The sequence below is a fragment of the Hylobates moloch genome, unplaced genomic scaffold (genome assembly GCF_009828535.3).
Source record: "Hylobates moloch isolate HMO894 unplaced genomic scaffold, HMol_V3 SCAFFOLD_17, whole genome shotgun sequence".
Lineage (NCBI taxonomy): Eukaryota > Metazoa > Chordata > Mammalia > Primates > Hylobatidae > Hylobates > Hylobates moloch.
The window spans coordinates 80591392-80609630 of record NW_026652292.1 but is presented as its reverse complement, the minus strand read 5'-3'; positions in this window follow the sequence as shown (position 1 = coordinate 80609630).

Here is an 18239-nt window from a genome sequence, read left to right as displayed (position 1 = left end):
TGACAGCTCCAAGGTGCTCTTTGCTGCCCATAGCGGTGAGCAGGTCAGCCGCAGGCAATTCCAGGCCACTGGGAGGAGTGGACCTGGCCAGACCCAGCCTCCAGGGAGAATGAAGGTTCCAGCAGGTCCCAGCAGGTTCTGCAGTCCCTCCTTGACTGAGGCTCCTTTGTCCATGTGCCGGTCCTGGCTGCCCACCTGTGCAGAACCTGGCACGGCCAAGACTTCGTCCTCTGCGGTTCTGGAACATCTGCTCCCCATGTGGTCATTTCTGCGGCTCTGGGCAGTTCTCTGGTGCCCCGAGAGCTCTTCCCTGGCTAAGGTACCCGTAAACAGTCAGGGGATCCCGAAAGCTCAGTCCCCTCCCTAGGCCAGGTCCTGGGAGGAGAGGCCCCACCCGCGTGGCCGCAGCGTCTGGGAAGGCAGCATGAAGGCAGGTGCACCGCTAGGCTCGGGAGCCCATTGCTCCCCAAGACCTTTGCCCCTAGAGACCCTGACTTCAGCCCACAAGAAGAGTGTGGGGCGTGGTGCACGGGTGCTGGGCATGAAGCCTGCCCCGCGTTTGTATTCAGTGGTGACTGTGGGTGGTCGCTCACTGCCTCTGGCCCTGGGTCTTGAGGTCTGTGGGGCAGGGTAATGCCACACCCCACAGGGTCCTGTGAGGACACAGGCCTGCCCCGCCCATTTCTCTCTGTGACCCCACCACTCACCTAAGTCTCACTCTCACTTTGGCCCCTCTGACGTGTGCAGCACAGGCAGCATGGTCTTCCTCAAACCCAAGTCTGATGACCTTTCCATTCCAGGATGGTGGGGACAGGATGCCTCCATCTACCTGGGGACACTCGTCCACCCATAGCTACCCTGCTTCCTTCTCTGTGATAGGCACCCAGGGCCAGGGCCTGAGTGACCTGTTCTGCAGAGATGCTGGGTGGCACGTGATCCTTTCTGCTGGCTCTGGTGTCTTCATGACCAGCTTCTCTGAGTTGGGAGACACTCAGCCTTTCACAATGTGCCACGGCAGCTGGTGCCTGGGAAAACTGGACTTGTGGCCCCTCAGAGTCTGGATGCCCTGCGGTTGCTGGGGCTCTTCTTGTCCTCCCTGCACCCTCACCTGTCCACCCTGTCACCGAGTCTGTCCCCACTACCTCCTGAAGACAGAAGGGTCCAAATGGAGCCCTTCCCCCGCTGGATAAAGAGCCCCGGTTCTGGGCAGCACCTGGAGGCCAAGGGTCTTCAGTCACCTGGAGCTGATCCTCCCTCCCTCCCCCAGGATAGTCCCCCTCCCTCCCCTGAGGCTGATCCTCCCTTGTTGCACTTGTTCAAAGAAAAACTTCAGGCAAATTAAAGCTGATTGAGGAGGGAACGATTCTCAGCTGAGCAGCCCCTGGGAGCAGAATAGGTTCTGAGAGACTCCAGGGTGGCCCCGCGGTTGGACAGCATTTGCCCACGGAGATGGAGGTGACGTCCAGAAACAGCCGGCTTGGTTGCTGCAGGAGTGGGTCACGTCTGTACACCTGCAGTTAGGTACAGTTCACTACAGACCTAGAAACCTTCTGGCCGAACTTAAAATACAGAAGGAGGCAGCTTTCTGCTAAGCTGAATGTAACACATTTATGATTATTTGTTACCACAGAGCACCCATGCTCCCGAACCTGTGCCAGCATTTTATGGTGAGAAAGAAAAGAAACTTTTAATCTGAGGAATGTGAGCTCCGTTAAATTATCAGGCCCAGAGAGGCATTAAAATGTGACAGCAGCCACGTCCCACTCCCCCTGAGCTAGAGAACCACCTCTTGAATCTGCGAGCTGTGTGGGCTGTAGGCTGACATGGGGTAGCCATAAAGTGCCTCCTGCTGTACCCTGTAACTCATACTCTAGAATCAATGGTGATGGCCAATCACCGATCCATGCTGTCTTTTAAACCAATCAGAACTCCTGTCAGAGGACTTTGTATCCGCCCACTCCTTGCTCGCTTTGCCTTTAAAACCTGCTTGTAACAAAGGCCGAGGTAGCACTCCAATGTCCCAGCCACGGTCCTCAACCTTGACCCAAATAAACGCTGTTAATTGTGCCTCAGTTTCTTTCTTGTGATTGACAATGGTCATTATCATGGAAGTCCTCACTCGATGTAGGGGCTACCATAACCACATCCCTACTGAGACCGTGAGCCCTGGGGCGCAGGCGTCCTGCCTGTCACAGCCCACAGGGCCCTATTCTTTAAAATCGCCCATCCGTGCTTTCCGTCACTTACTCATTCACACCGCGATATTTATGGGGCACATGTGTGCTGTGTCCCGCTCCAGGGTCTGGGGTTGTGACAACAATAAGTAAGATGAAACCGCAGTCCTGTGGACTCAGCATCGTTGGTGGGACCCCCAGGGCTTCCCTCATCCCTTCTGTGGGTCCGGCGCGTGGCAGGTGCATGTGTGCTGGTGGCCCACGCACTGTGAGCTGTGGCAGGACACCCTGCAGGGAGGGCCTGGCTCCTGGCCCAGGCCTGAGCCCCAGAGCCCCCTAGAAGGATGACCTCAAACTTCAGATGCTCAGGGCTGGCCAGGCCACAACTTTGTGTCTATGGATCTGTTTCCTCTTCATTCATTGCAAAAAAAGGGAAAAAAATGCGAAGCCACAGAATCCACTCCCCACGGTGCCCAGAGGAAAGAAGACACAAAACGAAAGGCAGGAAGGCCTGCAGGTCAGAAGAGAAATGGCACCGAGTGTGGCCAATCAGCTTTCAGACAGTCTAAGGCCTCAGCACTTCATAAAAATAAATGGGCTGTGCGTACTTGAAACAGGAGGTTTATGACACTCCGAAGCCAGAGCACTCTTTTTTCATGCAAATAAGGATGTCAAGTCTGCCTGTGCCTGGGGGTGCAGGCTCCCTCCCTCCCATGGTCCTCCTCTTCCCTCTCCCGCTCCTCCTGTCTGCACAGGTGCCTAATGGTAATATCTGGTGTTCACTGAGCACCTAAGTGGAGGCCCGGTGCTAAGGTGCTATGACTTTGCATGTTCTCAATCAATCCCCTCAGCAACCCTATGAAGATGGATACGACTATTCTCATGCCATTTTACAGATGAGCAAAGCGAGGGCCCAAGGGGCAGAAGCACAGCCAGGAAGCAATGCGCCAACTCCAAGCCCAGGCACTGGCTGGGGTCTGAGCGAGGAGGGGTCCGGCTCCCTCTCCCACCTCTCATGGGGGCTGCCTGGGGTGGGGGAAAGGCAGGGGCTCCACCCTCTGCCCGCGGGTCCACATTCAGGCGACCCCCGTCGCCTACCCACCGACTCCCTTTCTCTGGTTTTTCAAACACGAATACACACCATGCTGATGACAAACATGGCCCCTGACACTTTGGTGAGAATAAGCTGGTTTTTCTTCCTAAGAGGAGACGACTAGAGGAAAATGTTGGCGTCTCCGTCGCTGACCCTCTGTCTCGCTGATGGAGGATGTGAGGCTGGAAGAGCGAGAGGAAGTCGCCCGTAAACCAGGGATCTCTGCCATGGCTTTGGGGATTTGTCCTGGGCTTCTTCAAGTGTTTTTCCAAAATACTTAAAAATAACATTCTCTTAATTCAATTTAACTACCAAGTATGTGCGCCCTGGCCCTCGCGGGGAGTGCGTCATGAATTCCCCAGTGGTGAGGTGTCGGAGCTCAGAACACGCAGTGGCCGGGCCTCACAGGAGGCTGCCAACCCTGCACCAGAAAACAACCCCAAGATGTCTCTAGGGTGCTGCACCCTTGCAACGTCCCATGCCTGGAGCACCCCCACGCCCGCACACATACACAGCACCCCCTCTTCAGTCTCACACCAAGGCCTGGGGCGCCGAGCTCTGAGCCAGCCTTCCTCCGCCGAGGAGCCGGCTGGGTGTCCTGGAACCCTGGCTCAGGCTTCTCCTGGCACGGCCTGTCTCCACCCGGCTGGGCCTGGCAGAGGGGCCCGGGGAGCCCTGTCTCTGGTCCCTACTCCCCTGTGTGCTTCCTCTCTGACCCTCCTGGCGCCTCGCCTCCCCTGTGCCTGGCAGCCTCTCCCAGGGTCGCAGCGCCTGGGGCCTTCACTGTGGGCGCCAGCCTTGCTTTAGTCACTCTCGGCCATCTTTCCTCTCCCTGGGCTTTGATTTCCTTGGGAGCTTCTTTAGCGTTTTATTTTATCTTGCAGTTGTGTTTGCTTTGAGCCGGCTGCTCACCCCTGTTTCAAAACAACGAGGCTACAAACCCCGGAATCCAACCCGCTGGCACCCTGGCCAGCTCTCAGCAGCCCCAGGAAGCCCCGGGCTCCCTGCCAGGCCAGGGCTCTCTCCTGGCGTCTGCCCAACCTCACACAGCATGAGGCACCCTGGTCTCCAGCGCCCGGTCCCCTTCCCTTCCCCTAAAGGCTGTTCTGTTCCATCCTGCCCTGCTCCAGGCTCCAGCAGGGTCGCACACTTCACATACACGACATGGGGGCCGCTAGACACACGGTGTCTGCACACCTGACATCTCCCCACACGCCCTCCAGCCTCGGGGACATGGTCTCTCCTGCTGGGCCCTTCTGGTCTCTTCTGCCAACGGCCCCCAAGTCTCCCCTAGACCTTCTGTCCCTGTCCCCAGCCTTCCCTCCTCTCCCTTGTCTCTCTGCCCCGGCCCTCAAACTCCCTGTGTCCCCAGCCAGAAAGGGCTCTGGAGGATGTGCTGCTGCCAGAAAAGTGGATACCGATCCAGACCCCAACATGGGTTCTTGGATCTCACTCAGGAAAGAATTCAAGCGAGTCACAGAGCTCAGCGAAAGAGGCAAGTTGATTGGAAACGACGTCGTTACAGAGTAGGGCGTCCTCCGAAAGCGGGAGGATGAAGGCACCGTCTCGGCTGGTGCTGCTATTTCGTAAGAAACCGTCAGGAGCTCCAGTGGAGCCTGGAACGTGCAGACGCTCTCACTAAACAGAGGACTGTCAGGGACCATGCATCCTCCAGCCTCAGCTGCTCACTCTCCTCACCTCTGAGTACTGCGGCCTCCACTCTCAGGACATCGGGACGTCCCGCAGGCTTGCCAGGAGATGTCCTGTATGGCCATAAATATTCTGCAATTATCACTGGTGGTCAGCTTAGGATGTGGCTATTTTCAGAACACAAGCATTACCTCATAGGTGCCTTGTGAGTGCCTAGTTACACACTTCAAGATGGAGTCATTCTGGTCACGTTTTATTAAACCAGGGACCTGGTGAGCAGGGGTCCCACACCTCTCCCGGCTCCCTCTGAACGCCCCCCACCACAGACTTGCTGCAGGGGCCACCCCTCTCCTGGACTCCAGCCCCTGCTATCTGCCTCTGCACCGACAGGCACATGCCTACCCACCTGACTGGATAGCATGGAGCTCCCCGCTGGGACACGCAGCCACTCCCTGGGAGTCCGCAGCCAGCTCTCAGGGCTCACCTCCTCCCTTTGATCCCCCACAGGCCCTTCCAAAAACTCCCAGATCCCCAGTGGCTCCCTTCACCAATGAGGGGAGGGGGTGCTTCTCTGGGGAGGGGCTATCCGGCGCTTTCTCACTGAGACGGCTCTGCCTGGCCTCTCCCGGCAGTGCAGATCCTGGCGTCACCGGCAGCTGGGCACACACCTGTCCCTGGGCGTTTCAGGTCTGGGTGTTCCCCATGGGTACGTAGCGCTGTCCCCATACACAGTCTCACCCTGCACATTTTTCCTTCATTTTTAGCCCTTGGTCCAACTCTGATTTCTTTGGGGCTCTCCATGTCCAGCGGTTGCGGGTGACATTCCTCTGGGCTGTAACCCACACCAGGAGCTTATCCCAGATGAGAGACAGGCAAGCTTCGGGCAGAGCCTGAGAGGCTGGGGCTGGGGACCTGGGGATGCCCCGGAGCCTCCGGACCTCTTGCGGGTCAAGGAAAGAACTTGAATGTGACCTGCCTGCGCGGAGGGGTGGGGTGGGGTCCAAAATCACCACCCTGAGGACGGGCATCCTGGTCACGGTTCAGCGGCCCTGTGGGGTTGCTTGTGTCAGGGGCTGGTGTCCGCCCTGTCATTCACGTAATCCCCTACGGTCTTCCCGGGGGTGGGGTCAGGATCCCCCATTAGACAGGCATGAGGTGCAGACAGCTGAGCTGTGAGCGTCTGAACACACAAGCGGACAACCACCCAGCCATCCCGAAAGGCAGAGCTCAGACCATCCCTGCAGCTGCCGGCCCAGGGAACCAAGCCTGGCCTGGGCACCCAGCCGGGAAGCAGCTGCACGGCAGACTCGCAGGGAAGCGACTGCTCTCCCTCGACAACCAGGAGGCTAAACAGCCTCTCTAACAGTCGGCCCCTCATGGCCAGGACTTGTGTGTGAGGTGCGTGGTGTGTGTGTTGTGTAGTGTGCTGTGTGTGTGTGTGTAGTGTATAGTGTATAGTGTGTGTGTTGTGTGTGCTGTGTGTGTGATGTGTGTGGTGTGTATGTGTGTGGTGTGTGTGTGTGTGTGTGTAGTGTATAGTGTGTGTGTTGTGTGTGCTGTGTGTGGTGTGTATGTGTGTGGTGTGTGTGTGTGTGTGGTGACCCTGACCCTGACCCTAACCTTGTCACTGTGGCAGGAGGTGAGAGGGCCCTGAGGCAGCTGGGGGCCCTGGGGTGAAAGGAAGGGCTGGTAGAGCCAGGGAGTGCTCAGGGCTCCCCCGGGAAACGCTGTCTCAGGGAGGCAGAGGTGGAAGAAAACACCCTTGGATGTGTCAGAAGCAGCCGCAGAGTCAGAACTCTGACGGGGACACCTGGGTGGTGGCCGTTCTCCTGCCCAGCCTTCCACAGTGGGTGGCAGGGGGGTCTGCAGGCTGGAGGCAGGTTGGGGGTGCCCTCCCTGCCAGCCAAGCCAAAGTGACAAGAATTCAGAAGAGCTGGGGAGTGGAGGGCGGGCTGTGGACGGGGCCAAAGACCAGAGCTGAGCTGGCCTCAGAAGGCCCCGGAGCCCGTCTGGTTGTCCCCTTGGGCAGACGGGGCACATGAGGTCCACAGTGAGGAGGAGCGCCTGCCCCAGGATGTCACGGGGTGAGGGAACAGCAAAGGGAGGCTATACAGCTGGGATCCGATACCCAGCCTAGGGTTCCTAATAGCTTCCCACGACCTGTGCCGGGCAGGGGCAGGTGCCCAGGGCACCCCTGCATGTGTGCACCATTCTCAGAGCTAGTGCCTTCCAAAATGAAAATATTCACCAGGGCCCAGCCGCTTATCTAACATACCCTGCCCACCACCAGCCTTGTCCTCAGACTTAGAACCCAGACCTTCAGGAAGATTCTACACACATCAAAAGATCCAAAAGGATTTTGCAAACCTTGCAACAACAAATAAAAAGGTCAGATCCTTGAAGCTCACAAGAGTGACGGGGAGCTGTCGGGAGTCTCACGCGGTGTCTGATGGAGACGGGCTGTGGGGGGCACGCACCTGTCAGCGCTGCTGCAGAACAGCCGCAGGCGCCCGCCCAGGCCTGAGGAGGGGAGCGCGTGTTCCTCTCGGGCTTCAGGGTGGGCTGGGTCTGCTCATGGCAAGGACTGACTGGTCCTGCTTCACGCTGTGGTCTTGATGGATGTGGCGCCCACTCAGGTCCCTCCTCTGGTGGTCGTGCTGGGGCCCAGGCTGCAGAGGCGGCCCTCCTGGGGTATGTTCCCCTCCTGGTTACCCCTCAGGCACACACCGGTGTGTGTGAGAGTGTAGTGTGTATGAGAGTGTAGTGTGTGTGAGAGTGTAGTGTGTGTGAGAGTGCACCTGTGTGTGTGAGTGCCTTTGTTTCACCTCATCTTCTTCCTTGCCATCCTCTGGAGAGGCGGCAGAGGTTGCATGGCCAACAGTGTGTGCCAACCCACGGGCGACCTCGGAAAAGGTGAGGTTGCAATGGAGACTGTAGAACAGCAACTCAACCAGGAAGGGGGAGGACAGGCCAGGGGGAAGCCAGGGACAGCCCTTCCAGGCAGAGCCTGCATCCCCGGTGACAAGGGGAGCTTTGCAAACAGAACCACAGCAGCAACCACAGACAGCCTGGGTCCCGTCCACCAAGGTCCACAGCATGCTCAGGCCGGCCACTGGGGAGAAGATGGGCAACGGTGATGAGGCAGAGTGAGGAGGAAGTGCCTGCCACCTGAATAATGGCCACCTGCAAGCCTGTCCTTAGCGGCACCTACTTGCATGGCCCCAGCTGATAACCTGCAGCTGGGCTGTGAGCAACATTACTCAACCCAGGCCTGTAGAGAGCAGAGCCTCAGGGAGCTCAGAGCCAAAGCTGGGTCCCTGGCCGGCTTCACAGGCTGTGTCCCCAGCAGACACACAGAACCCCTCTCAGGAGGGCCCCAGGCTCAGGAGGACTCAGTGATCAGGAGGACCCTGGGCTCAGGAGGCCTCAGTGCTCAAGGGGACTCGGTGCTTGGTTTAGTTCTCTGTTGTTGTCATCCTGAAATTGTGAATAATTTTAGGTGAGGACCAAGCATTTGCATTTTTTTCTGGGTCCTACAATGGTGTGGGCTGATTTGTGTCTTTTGCATTCGCAGCTGAATATAGGCCCAGGGGCTTTCTGAACTGGACTCAGTGACAAGGGCCTGTCTCCCGGGCACGTGGTCCTATTCTTACCACAGACGCCCGTGCTCAGAGCTGTCCCTGGGACATGGTCATTCCTGGGTAAGACACATTAGGTCCTTCAGTAGGAGATGCTCACTGGGGATTTTCTTGTGGTTCTGCTGTGCAAGTTGGAGGCAGTTGGGAGGTTGCCGAGGCACAGCCCAGGCCCTGGCTCAGGGAGATGCTGTACAAGAGCAGCCCCTCTCCAGACAGACAGCCCTGGGCACTGCCAGGCCAGGCCTGCCTCATTGGCATGCCAGGGCCTCACTGGCTTTCTGCATGCCCTGTGCCCAGGGATCCAATTTCAATATCATTACTGAGAAGTCCAGCCTTCCCGTGAGCATGAGTTATGACTCAGGAATAACAGCCCGAGTGAAGAAAAATGACAAAATCTGCTGTCTGCCAAATGCATCTGCTCGAAGGATAGAGGAGGAAAAACAGCTACCAAGGCTGGGCTTCATGTGGACTGGCTTTGAGAGCAGATGAAACCCGCTCTGCAAACCACCAGCGGGCTCAGCTACTCAGTACATTTAGAACGAAAAAGAAAAAATCCATGATTAATTTTAACAGCATTGCTGTTAGGGGCAGGGCTGAGTCTGTGGAGGAACTTATAGGTCCAGACAATCTTAGGTCTCCAGACTCCCAGGCAGACAGTTTGTGTGCTCATCCATCTGTTCCCCACATATACATCTATCCATCCATCCATTCACGATTATTCATTCACCATGTACCTATGCATTAATCCATCCATCCCATTCATCCATCCACCCACCCATCCATTTACCTACCCATCCACTCATCCATCCCTCTATCCATCCATCCATCCATCCACCCCTCTATCCATCCATCCATCCATCCACCCCTCTATCCATTCATCCATCCATCCACCCACCCACCTGTCCATTCACCCACCCATCCAGTCATCCACGCATCCATCCACCCATCCAGTCATCTATCCATCCATCCATCCATCCATCCACCACCCACCCATCCATTTACCTACCCATCCACTCATCCATCCATTCATCTATCCATCCATCCACCCACTCACCCACCTAACCATTCACCCACCCATCCACTCATCCATCCATCCATTCATCCATCCATCCATCCATCCATCCATCCATCCTCATACATCCAGCCACCCACGCACACCCCCATCCATTCACCCACTCATACACTTATCCATCTGTCCATCCATCCATGCATCCATTCACTCCTTGATCTACCCATCCATCCATCCATGCATCCTTTTACCCACTTAATCCCTTCCTTCCTTCTTTCCTTCCCTCACCACCCATCTATCCTGCTGCCACCATATGAGCCGGGCTGTGCTGGCCTGCTGGGGACAGGGCAGCATGAACAGAGCTGAGCCACCTGTCTTTCTTGAAGAAGTCCCTGAGATGTGAGGAAGCTCAAGTGGAGCTAGCAAAACCACTCTCTCAACCTGCCTCTGCTGGCCGACGCATGAGGGGCCCAGTGAAGAACCTCCCAGCTGAGCCCAGCCTGAATTGCTGAACCTCAGAATCTTGAGCTAAATGAATGGTCTATGTTTTAAGCCTTTGTTACACAGCAATAGCTGACTGAGAGAGAACGGGAATTTTAAAGGCACTGCCTGAATTCTTAGGACACCAATAATAACAGGAAGGAAGGAAGGGAGGGAAGGAAGGAGGGAATGAGAAAGGGAGGGAGAGGATGGAGCTGGGAGGAGCTGAAGGTGACAGGAGGAGGATCCCTGGTGAGAGAGAAAGGAGAAGAAAGGGGAATGGAGAAGTTGGGGGAGGAGAGGAGGAGAAAACCCTTTCTACGAATGATGGTTTTTCTTGACCTTAATTTCCTGAAGTCTGATGATTTCTGTGGCTCTCATGTGCTCAGTTTAAACACACACACACACACACATACCACACACAAACACAACATACACACACCACACACAAACACACCACACACATACCACACACACACCACACACCATACACACACACACCTCACATACACACACACCACACACACACAGCACACACACAAACACACCACACACAAACACACACACCACACACAAACACACACAACACACACACCACTCACACACACACACCACACACAAACACACACCACCCACACAAACACACACACCCCACACTCACACACACTCACACAAACACACACACATATGACACACACATACTCTAAATTTGCACTTTTTTGGGTCTGCAACTAAGACCGCAATGAGGATCTGAGGGCAGCGTAGGTCTCTAGCCTGCACTCTGACACTTGGACCTAAAACCTTCTAAGGTAAATGTGGCTAAGATTCAATTCCTCGGATGAGTAGTTAAAGAGTCTGTGGTCCCCGAGTCCCAGGACAAGGCACTGGGGGTCTGCATGTCCATCCTAATGCAATCCACACAGGTATCTGGCTTCAAGTAAGAGGCTAAGTCGTGCACGTGTGGAAAACAGGAATGACACTAACGAGAAGCACCCTGACCTCACTGACTCTTGGAAGAATCAAATGAGCCAAAATATGTGTAAATACTTTGAAAAGCATGAAATTCTAATATCCCTATAAGATGGAGGCTATTTAATAATGATAACAATAATGACTCCAATAACCTAAAAAATAATGTCACCTGCCCACTAAGAAGTCTTATTGTTTTGAATCAGGTTTGGCTTTCATCTGTGCCCTCTTCGTCTGCTCTAGGTGGCATGGTCCAGGCTGCCCTGCTCCTGCACCTGAAGATATACCTGGGACAGCCTCCCTAAGTACTCTTCTGGCTTAACTCCCCTGCCCAAACCTCTTCCATGGCTCCCCATTGCCCTTGGGCTGCAGGCCAAAGCCGGTGCCTAACATGCAAGGTCTTGCACATTCTGTCCCTTGCTCTGCCACCCCCACCAGTTGTTTCTTGCTAGTCTTGCGTGCACACAGTCTACTGCAGCCCCCAAATGGGGCTCGGGGGATTTCAAGCTTTCAGGCCCTTGCTTAGATTGAGCTTTTAGCCTGGAATGCCCATATCCCCAAACTCCACCAGACAAAAACCGACTTCTCCAGACCTCAGCCCAGGGGCACCTTCTCCTTGGGGGTTGTCTGTTGACCTGGTGCCCAGATGGAGGTGACCTCAACCTCTCTCTGTGCCTCACTTTGCCTTGCAGGAAGTCCACCGGAACCCTCACTCTGGGCTCTCATCCTTTCCTGCCTGACCCCTGGCAGGACTGTGAGGCCCTAGTGGTGGCCTGTGTGCACACGGTGGCTTCCGATGGCAGAGCGCGTCTGTGCACTGGCCCTGCAGAGAGCCTTCTGTGGGTCACCAGCTCCGTCCTCACAGCAACCCCACACAGCAGGCATCATGCTGGCTCAGGTCCACAGGGACCAAGGCTTGGGGGGGCCCAGTGGCACAAGGGGGCCTGGGGTGGAGCACCTCCTGGCCAAGTGGGAGACCTGGACACACCCCCTCTGGGAGGCACTCGGGGGTCTTTGAATGGTGCCTGCGGAACGAGTGAAGGGCAGCCAGGGAGAGGGCGCTGCTCCAGGGATTGGAAGACCCCAGATGCTCTGAGTCAAGAACTCGAATCCTTAAACTTCACCATCGCTCCAGGAGGCTCACGGTTCATTCTGCAGCTGCCTGTGCGGCCGCCCCCCGACTGCAGCTCCAACCGTTTAAAATGGGGGCCGCTTTATTGCCCAGCTTCCCAGCAGCTGCTGCAGCTGCAGGGACCAAAATTGGCTATTCGTGCTGCTGGCCCAAACACTGGCTGGGCCCTGCCACCAGCAGTCGGGGCACCTTCCATGACACGGCGTCGTCGAGACGTGGCTTCATCTTAGCAAACGATGTCTGTCCCCGTGGACTGAATTCAGAAGCCAAACTGCAGAGCCCTGGCCCATGGCAAAACTTTCCATCTTCAAAGCGGAGTTGCTGGCAACCAAGGAGGCGGCCCACGCTGGCGGGGGTGCTGGCTCCGGAAGATTCTCTCTGGTTGGGTGCTGAGCCGGTGTGTGTGTCTGGCGTCCGGCCATGTGGTGTGTCCATCCCTGCCGCAGCTGGTCTGCCTGCTGGAGATGATCACACCTTGAACGTGACAGTCGGTGAGGGTATTCATATGCGGGCGGGGCCGCTTGTGCCGTGAATAATATTGTCCTTGCAATTACTGTGATTTTAAGACTCTCAGCTGCGGGACACTTACCGTTGATTTTGTTGGAGTGAAAAATGAATTTTAGTTGGTTTCAGTCTTATATGTGATTTAGAGAAATTTCCCATTTCAGACAAATAGTTTAAGAAAATGACTAAGCATCACTTTATATAACAACCATTAAGATAATTTGACACTCTGTTTTGATTCAGGGTACAATATTCTATGAGAAAAGAGACATTCTCTGCTTTCTTAAGTACTTCCAAAAGACTGAGTTAAATCCCTTCCCCAGTAAAAATGAAAGGCCCGGTTTTCCATCTAAGTATTCAAATTTAGCTGAAGCAGGAACCAGAGTTTCCAATTATTCAGCAGCCTCTTCAAAGCACAGATTTTATGTAAGGGAAATGACTGACATTTATTGAGTGTGTAGTTTCAACCAGGCACCATCAGCCTGTGAGACAGAAGCTGCAGTGACCCCACAGGGGGCAAGGAAGAAGCTTGCCCCATCACACATCTATTAAGCGACACCATCATGCCGGGGCCCGGCGGCCTTCCTCGGAGCCTGGGCGTGTTGCCGCCAGGCTGTGCATCCCCTGTGAAGTCCGGGGAGGCCAGGACCCTGGTGCCCTCTTGCAGGCGGGGGCAGGAAAGTGGAGGCGTGGAGGTGAGGAGGGCTTGCAGCAGGCCGGACTTCCCTCCCTCATGCTGTAGGTCTCAGGCCATCTTTGAACGCACAGCCCTGACCCACCTACTCACCTTCCAAAGGTTCCTTGCTGCCCACCTGAGGTCCAGCACCTTGGCAGTGTGTCCGGAGGGTGCAGGGACTGTCCCAGCCCACGTCTCCAGTAATTCCCACTCGCATGGGCAGGGGGCTCTGGTGACCAGGATCCCTGGACCATCCCTGCTTCCACGTCTGCTGTGGCAGGGGCCCTGTCCTGGGAGCAGCAGGCCTGGGGAGCCCTCGCTGCTCCTGTGCCCCCCGCGGAGAACATCGCTGCCTCCCCTTCCTCCCGCGTATCTTGGATGTGCCCTCTCTGCTGTTCACACCAGCCGGGGTTGCTTCACTCTATTCCAGTGATACCCCTAGGCTAGACTGGGGCCTCCTGGTTCCACCCTGTACCTCTGGTGCCCGGCTCAGGGCAGGGGCTCACTGGGCAGCTGTAGAACGGGCCTGGGTTGATGTTTATTAGGCACCCGGTGAGCCGCCGAGCCACGCACCCTGGTCCAGGCTCCTCCTGGAAGAGATGATTCTTTCCCCATCAGAGTGGCCTTGGCCACCATGTTGAGTCAGTGGACAGAGACAATGGGCCTGTTTGTGGCCCTTAGGTCTGCTGCACGGGTCTGGCTGTCTCTCCCTGCGCCACGCCACGCCGCCTTGCTGCTGTCGCTGTGTGCTCGGCTTGGAAGCCGGGGTCCTCCTACTTGGTTGTTCTTTCTCAAGATTCCCTTGGCTCTTCTGGGCCCGTGTGTTTCCACATGTGTTCTAGAATGATTCTGTCCCCATCTATCTGCAACAAAGTCAGCTGGGATTCTGATGGGGATGGTGTGGAAGGTGTAGACCAGCGTGGGGGCATCGCCAGGCCACTTCTTTGCTTTACAAAGTCCACGTTCTAGGGTTCTGTCAATCACTCATTCGTCCACTCAGACATCACTTTTCGCTGTAGGGCTTCAGTGCCCAGCACCCTCACTGACCTCAAGATGCCCAGCCCTGTGTGGGGGGATGGAGGCAGTGAGGGTGAGGGCAGGGGTCAAGGCTCCGGCAGGGTCTCCACCTGGCTGAGTGGGGGCCGGTGCCAAGGAAGAGCTTTCTGGGGGTGCTGCAAGCGGGAGAACAGTGGGACAGGGTGGGCAGTGTGGGTTCACTCAGCCGGGAAATCTTCAAGCCAAGGGACCTGGGTGTCCAGGAGGGGCCTTTCCTCTGCCTCACTTCTCTGAATCTATAAATGACAAATACTCCTTGAAGACATCAAACAGCCATCATTTCTCTAAATATTTACACAGGGCTTACATGACTAATACATCAAAACAGGAATTCAACAGTTACATTTCCCCAGATACGTAAACATTGATTACAATCAAACTCTTCTAAACATTCAGTTAAAATCGTGGAAGTAATCTATCTATCTCCTTACTGCTTTCAACGCTTCAAAAAGCAGAACACACGGTTTTGGATTTCAAGCCTAAAAATCCAGTGACATAGTGGCCTGTTAATATTCGTTTCATTGTCTTATCTGTTCTTTGTTCCCTCCTTCCCCTTCTCCTGCCCGCCTCCCCCTCTGCCTCCCTGTCCTCCTATCTCCTGGAGCCACCACTCCTGGGTGACATTCTGGTGTTACAGTAACACCTGCCTTCACTGACACCTCCTCTGGTCCTGCAGGGTGTCAGTGGAGTCTGGAGAACATGACATGGACCTGGAGTGTCTCCCAAATCTGCAGCCCCTGTGCAGCTGAGCTTCCCTTCATTGTTCAAGTTCACGGCTTATGCTGACAGATTCTTTGGGCTCTCATCTTTCTCTGTTTTGTACCCTGGTGTTTTCTTTAGGATGTGTGTCTGTCTGAGTCACTTTGGGCTGCTGTAAGAATACCACAGACGGGGACCTTAAATAATAGCTCTTTATTTCTCACAGTTCTGGAGGCTGGGAAGTCCAAGAGCAAGGGGCTGGCAGATTTGGTGTCTGGTGAGGGCGTCCTTCCTGATTTGCAGACAGCGCCGTTTTGCTGTGTCCTCACATGGTGGAGAGAGGCCGTGTCCCTGGAGTCTCTTCTCATAAGGGACCACTGTGGGGTCTCACCCTCAGGACCTCATCTGACCCTAATCACCTCCCAAAGTCCTCACCTCTCAAGACATGTGATATGGTTTGGCTGTGTCCCCACCCAAGTCTCATCTTGAATTGTAGTTCCCATAATCCCCATGTCTCGTGGGAAGGACCCAGTGGAAGGCAACTGAATCATGGGGGCAGTTACCTTCATGCTGTTCTCGTGATAGTGACTGAGCTCTCAGGAGTTCTGATGCTTTTATAAGGGGCTTTCCCCTCTTTTGCTCCACACTTCTCTCCTGCTGCCATGTGAAGAAGGATGTGTTTGCTTCCCCTCTGCCACGATTGCAAGTTTCCCGAGGCCTCCCCAGCCATATGGAAGTATGAGTCAATTAAGCCTTTTTTTTTTTTTAATAACTTACCCAGTCTCAGGTATGTCTTTATTGGCAGTGTGAGAACGGACCAATACACTATCCCACAGGGGATCTGGTGGGGATGCAAACCTTCAGTCCACGGGAGTGCCTTGGGGTTTTCCTCCCTGGGGTTCCCTGGCCCAGACTGTTATACGTGGACTGGTCATTAGCACTGGCAGGTATCTTGTCTTGGGTGCTGAAGGACGGAGCCTGTGAACAAGCTCTGCCTTTTGGGATATGGGCTCGGGCAGGCCACCCTGGGGGCACCGTGGTCTCTGGGATGTGGGGGCAGGTTCTGGAGCAGGCCCTGCCTTCCTACTCTTAACACAGACACTGCTGTCTCAGTTTCCTGCAAACGCTCTTCTCCTCTTAGACAGAAAAGCAAACGTATATCCAACCTTTATAAGCAGATAGAAGCTTAGTTCAACAAATGAACTACCCATGTATATTCAATTTCCCCTGTTTATTAAAATTAATAAAAATGGGACATGTTGTATGAGACCCTTTACTGTCACCATTTCTCAGGCTATATCCATAATGGAATGAAGAGAACCCTGGATGCAGCAGCTTGAAGGAGCTGGACAATTGTTGCTCCCACGTAACAATCCTGAACTGATTGCTTTAGGTCGATGGTCATGGCCACTCAGGAACCCAGGGCTCCCCATGTTGCTCCCACGCCGAGGCCATGGCCACCTGGCAGGTGCAGGTCCAGCCTACGGGGAGTGGAGAGGAGTGAGAAGGATGCAAGGCCAGTATCTCCAGCCCCATCCAAGCCTGGATGTGGCACAGGCCGGAACAGGCTCCTGGAGCACCTTCACGGCTGGGCCTGGGTTGTGTCCGGCAGGGCAGCCCTGGCCTCGTTCCCTCCCTAGGGAGGAAGTCTGCAGCCCGCACCATGAGGGGTGGCATGCTGTGTGTTAACTTTCCTCCTGTGAGGAGACTTACGGACCGAGAGACCTTCTGAAACTCAACTGATTTAATTAACCAGTGTTGTAATTATTATTGTTTTTGTGCTCAGATTATTATAACTTGGCAGGAGGGAGAGCCTTCAAGCAGGATGCTTTGTCCTTCTGGAACAAACCCTGGTGTCTGGAAAGCATCCTTGCTTTCTGGCAAAACAGGATGTTCTAGGTGTTTCCAGCTATTTCCTCCCTAGGATGTGGAGTCGGCGGCTCTCCAAGGATCCTTGCCGTCTTCCATTGCAGAGGAGACTCCAGGCACAGGAAAAAGTGACCCGTGGCTCTTCGTAGACATGGGATTGGAAAAAATTGTCTTTTTATAAATATCAATAATGTCCATAATTTTCCCAATTGCACATGTAATGCTGCTGCCGCTCTTTTCCCCAGTACCAGGGCCCTGTCACATGGCCGTGGGGAAGGCCGTGATCTCGGAGCCTGCAGCACAGGAGGGCTGTGGGGAGGTGGAGGCCGGGGGTTGCAGCTGCACTGATGTGCAGGGGGCTGGGTCCAGGCCAGCTTTCCTGTCTGCACTGCCTCCTTCATCCCGATCCCCGTCCTGACCCTGTGTCCCTGGAGAGCTGCCTCAGGGTCACTGTCCAAGGGGCCTCTGCCCTGGTCACAACCTCCATCCTGTTCTTGTGGTTCCAGGACACCCTGCTGAGCCCTTGTGGACCTCCATGGACCCAGCGCGCCCAGAGCCACAGAGCAGAGACCTGTGGCTTCCAGGGCCTTGCTCAGAGCAGGCTGCTGGGACAAAGAGCATTTCCTCCCTTCCTCCCTCCCTCCCTCCCTCCCTCCTCCCTTCCTCTCTCCCTCCCTCCCTGCCTCTGTCCCTTCCTTTCCCCCTCCCTCCCTCCCTCCTTCCCATCATCCCTCCCTCCCTCCCTTCTTCCCTCCCTTCTTTCCTCCTCCCTCCCTCCCTTCCTCCCTCCCTCTCTCCCTCCCTTCCTCCCTTTCTCCCTCCCTCCCTCCCTTCTTTCCCCCTCCCTCCCTCTTCTCCCTCCCTCCCTTCCTTCCTCCCCTGTATTCCTTTCTCTTCCTCCTTCCTTCATTAATTTATTACCAAAAACTCTCTCTTGAGCACCTACTGTGTGCAGTGTAAGAGGCTAGCCTGTCTAGCTGAGCTGAGCCTAAGGCAGAGGTGACCCCTCCTGAGAGCTGCGCCACTCTCAGAGCAGGTGAGGGCTCCCATCACACAGGAGGCTCTGAGGCCCGGCATGCACTGGCTCTGCTGCGGACTCGCCCGTGTCCTAGGCATGGGCTCACACCTGAAGCCCAGCTCTAGCGGCCGAGACAGCCTTGACAAGGGCTGGCTCCTGCCAGCCAGAATAGAGATGAGCCAGAAGCCCCAGGCTGCCTCCTGCAGGAGGGGGCGAGTCCGATGTCATCTACAGCGGCACAGGCACGTTTCCCAGGCACACATGCACCCCCC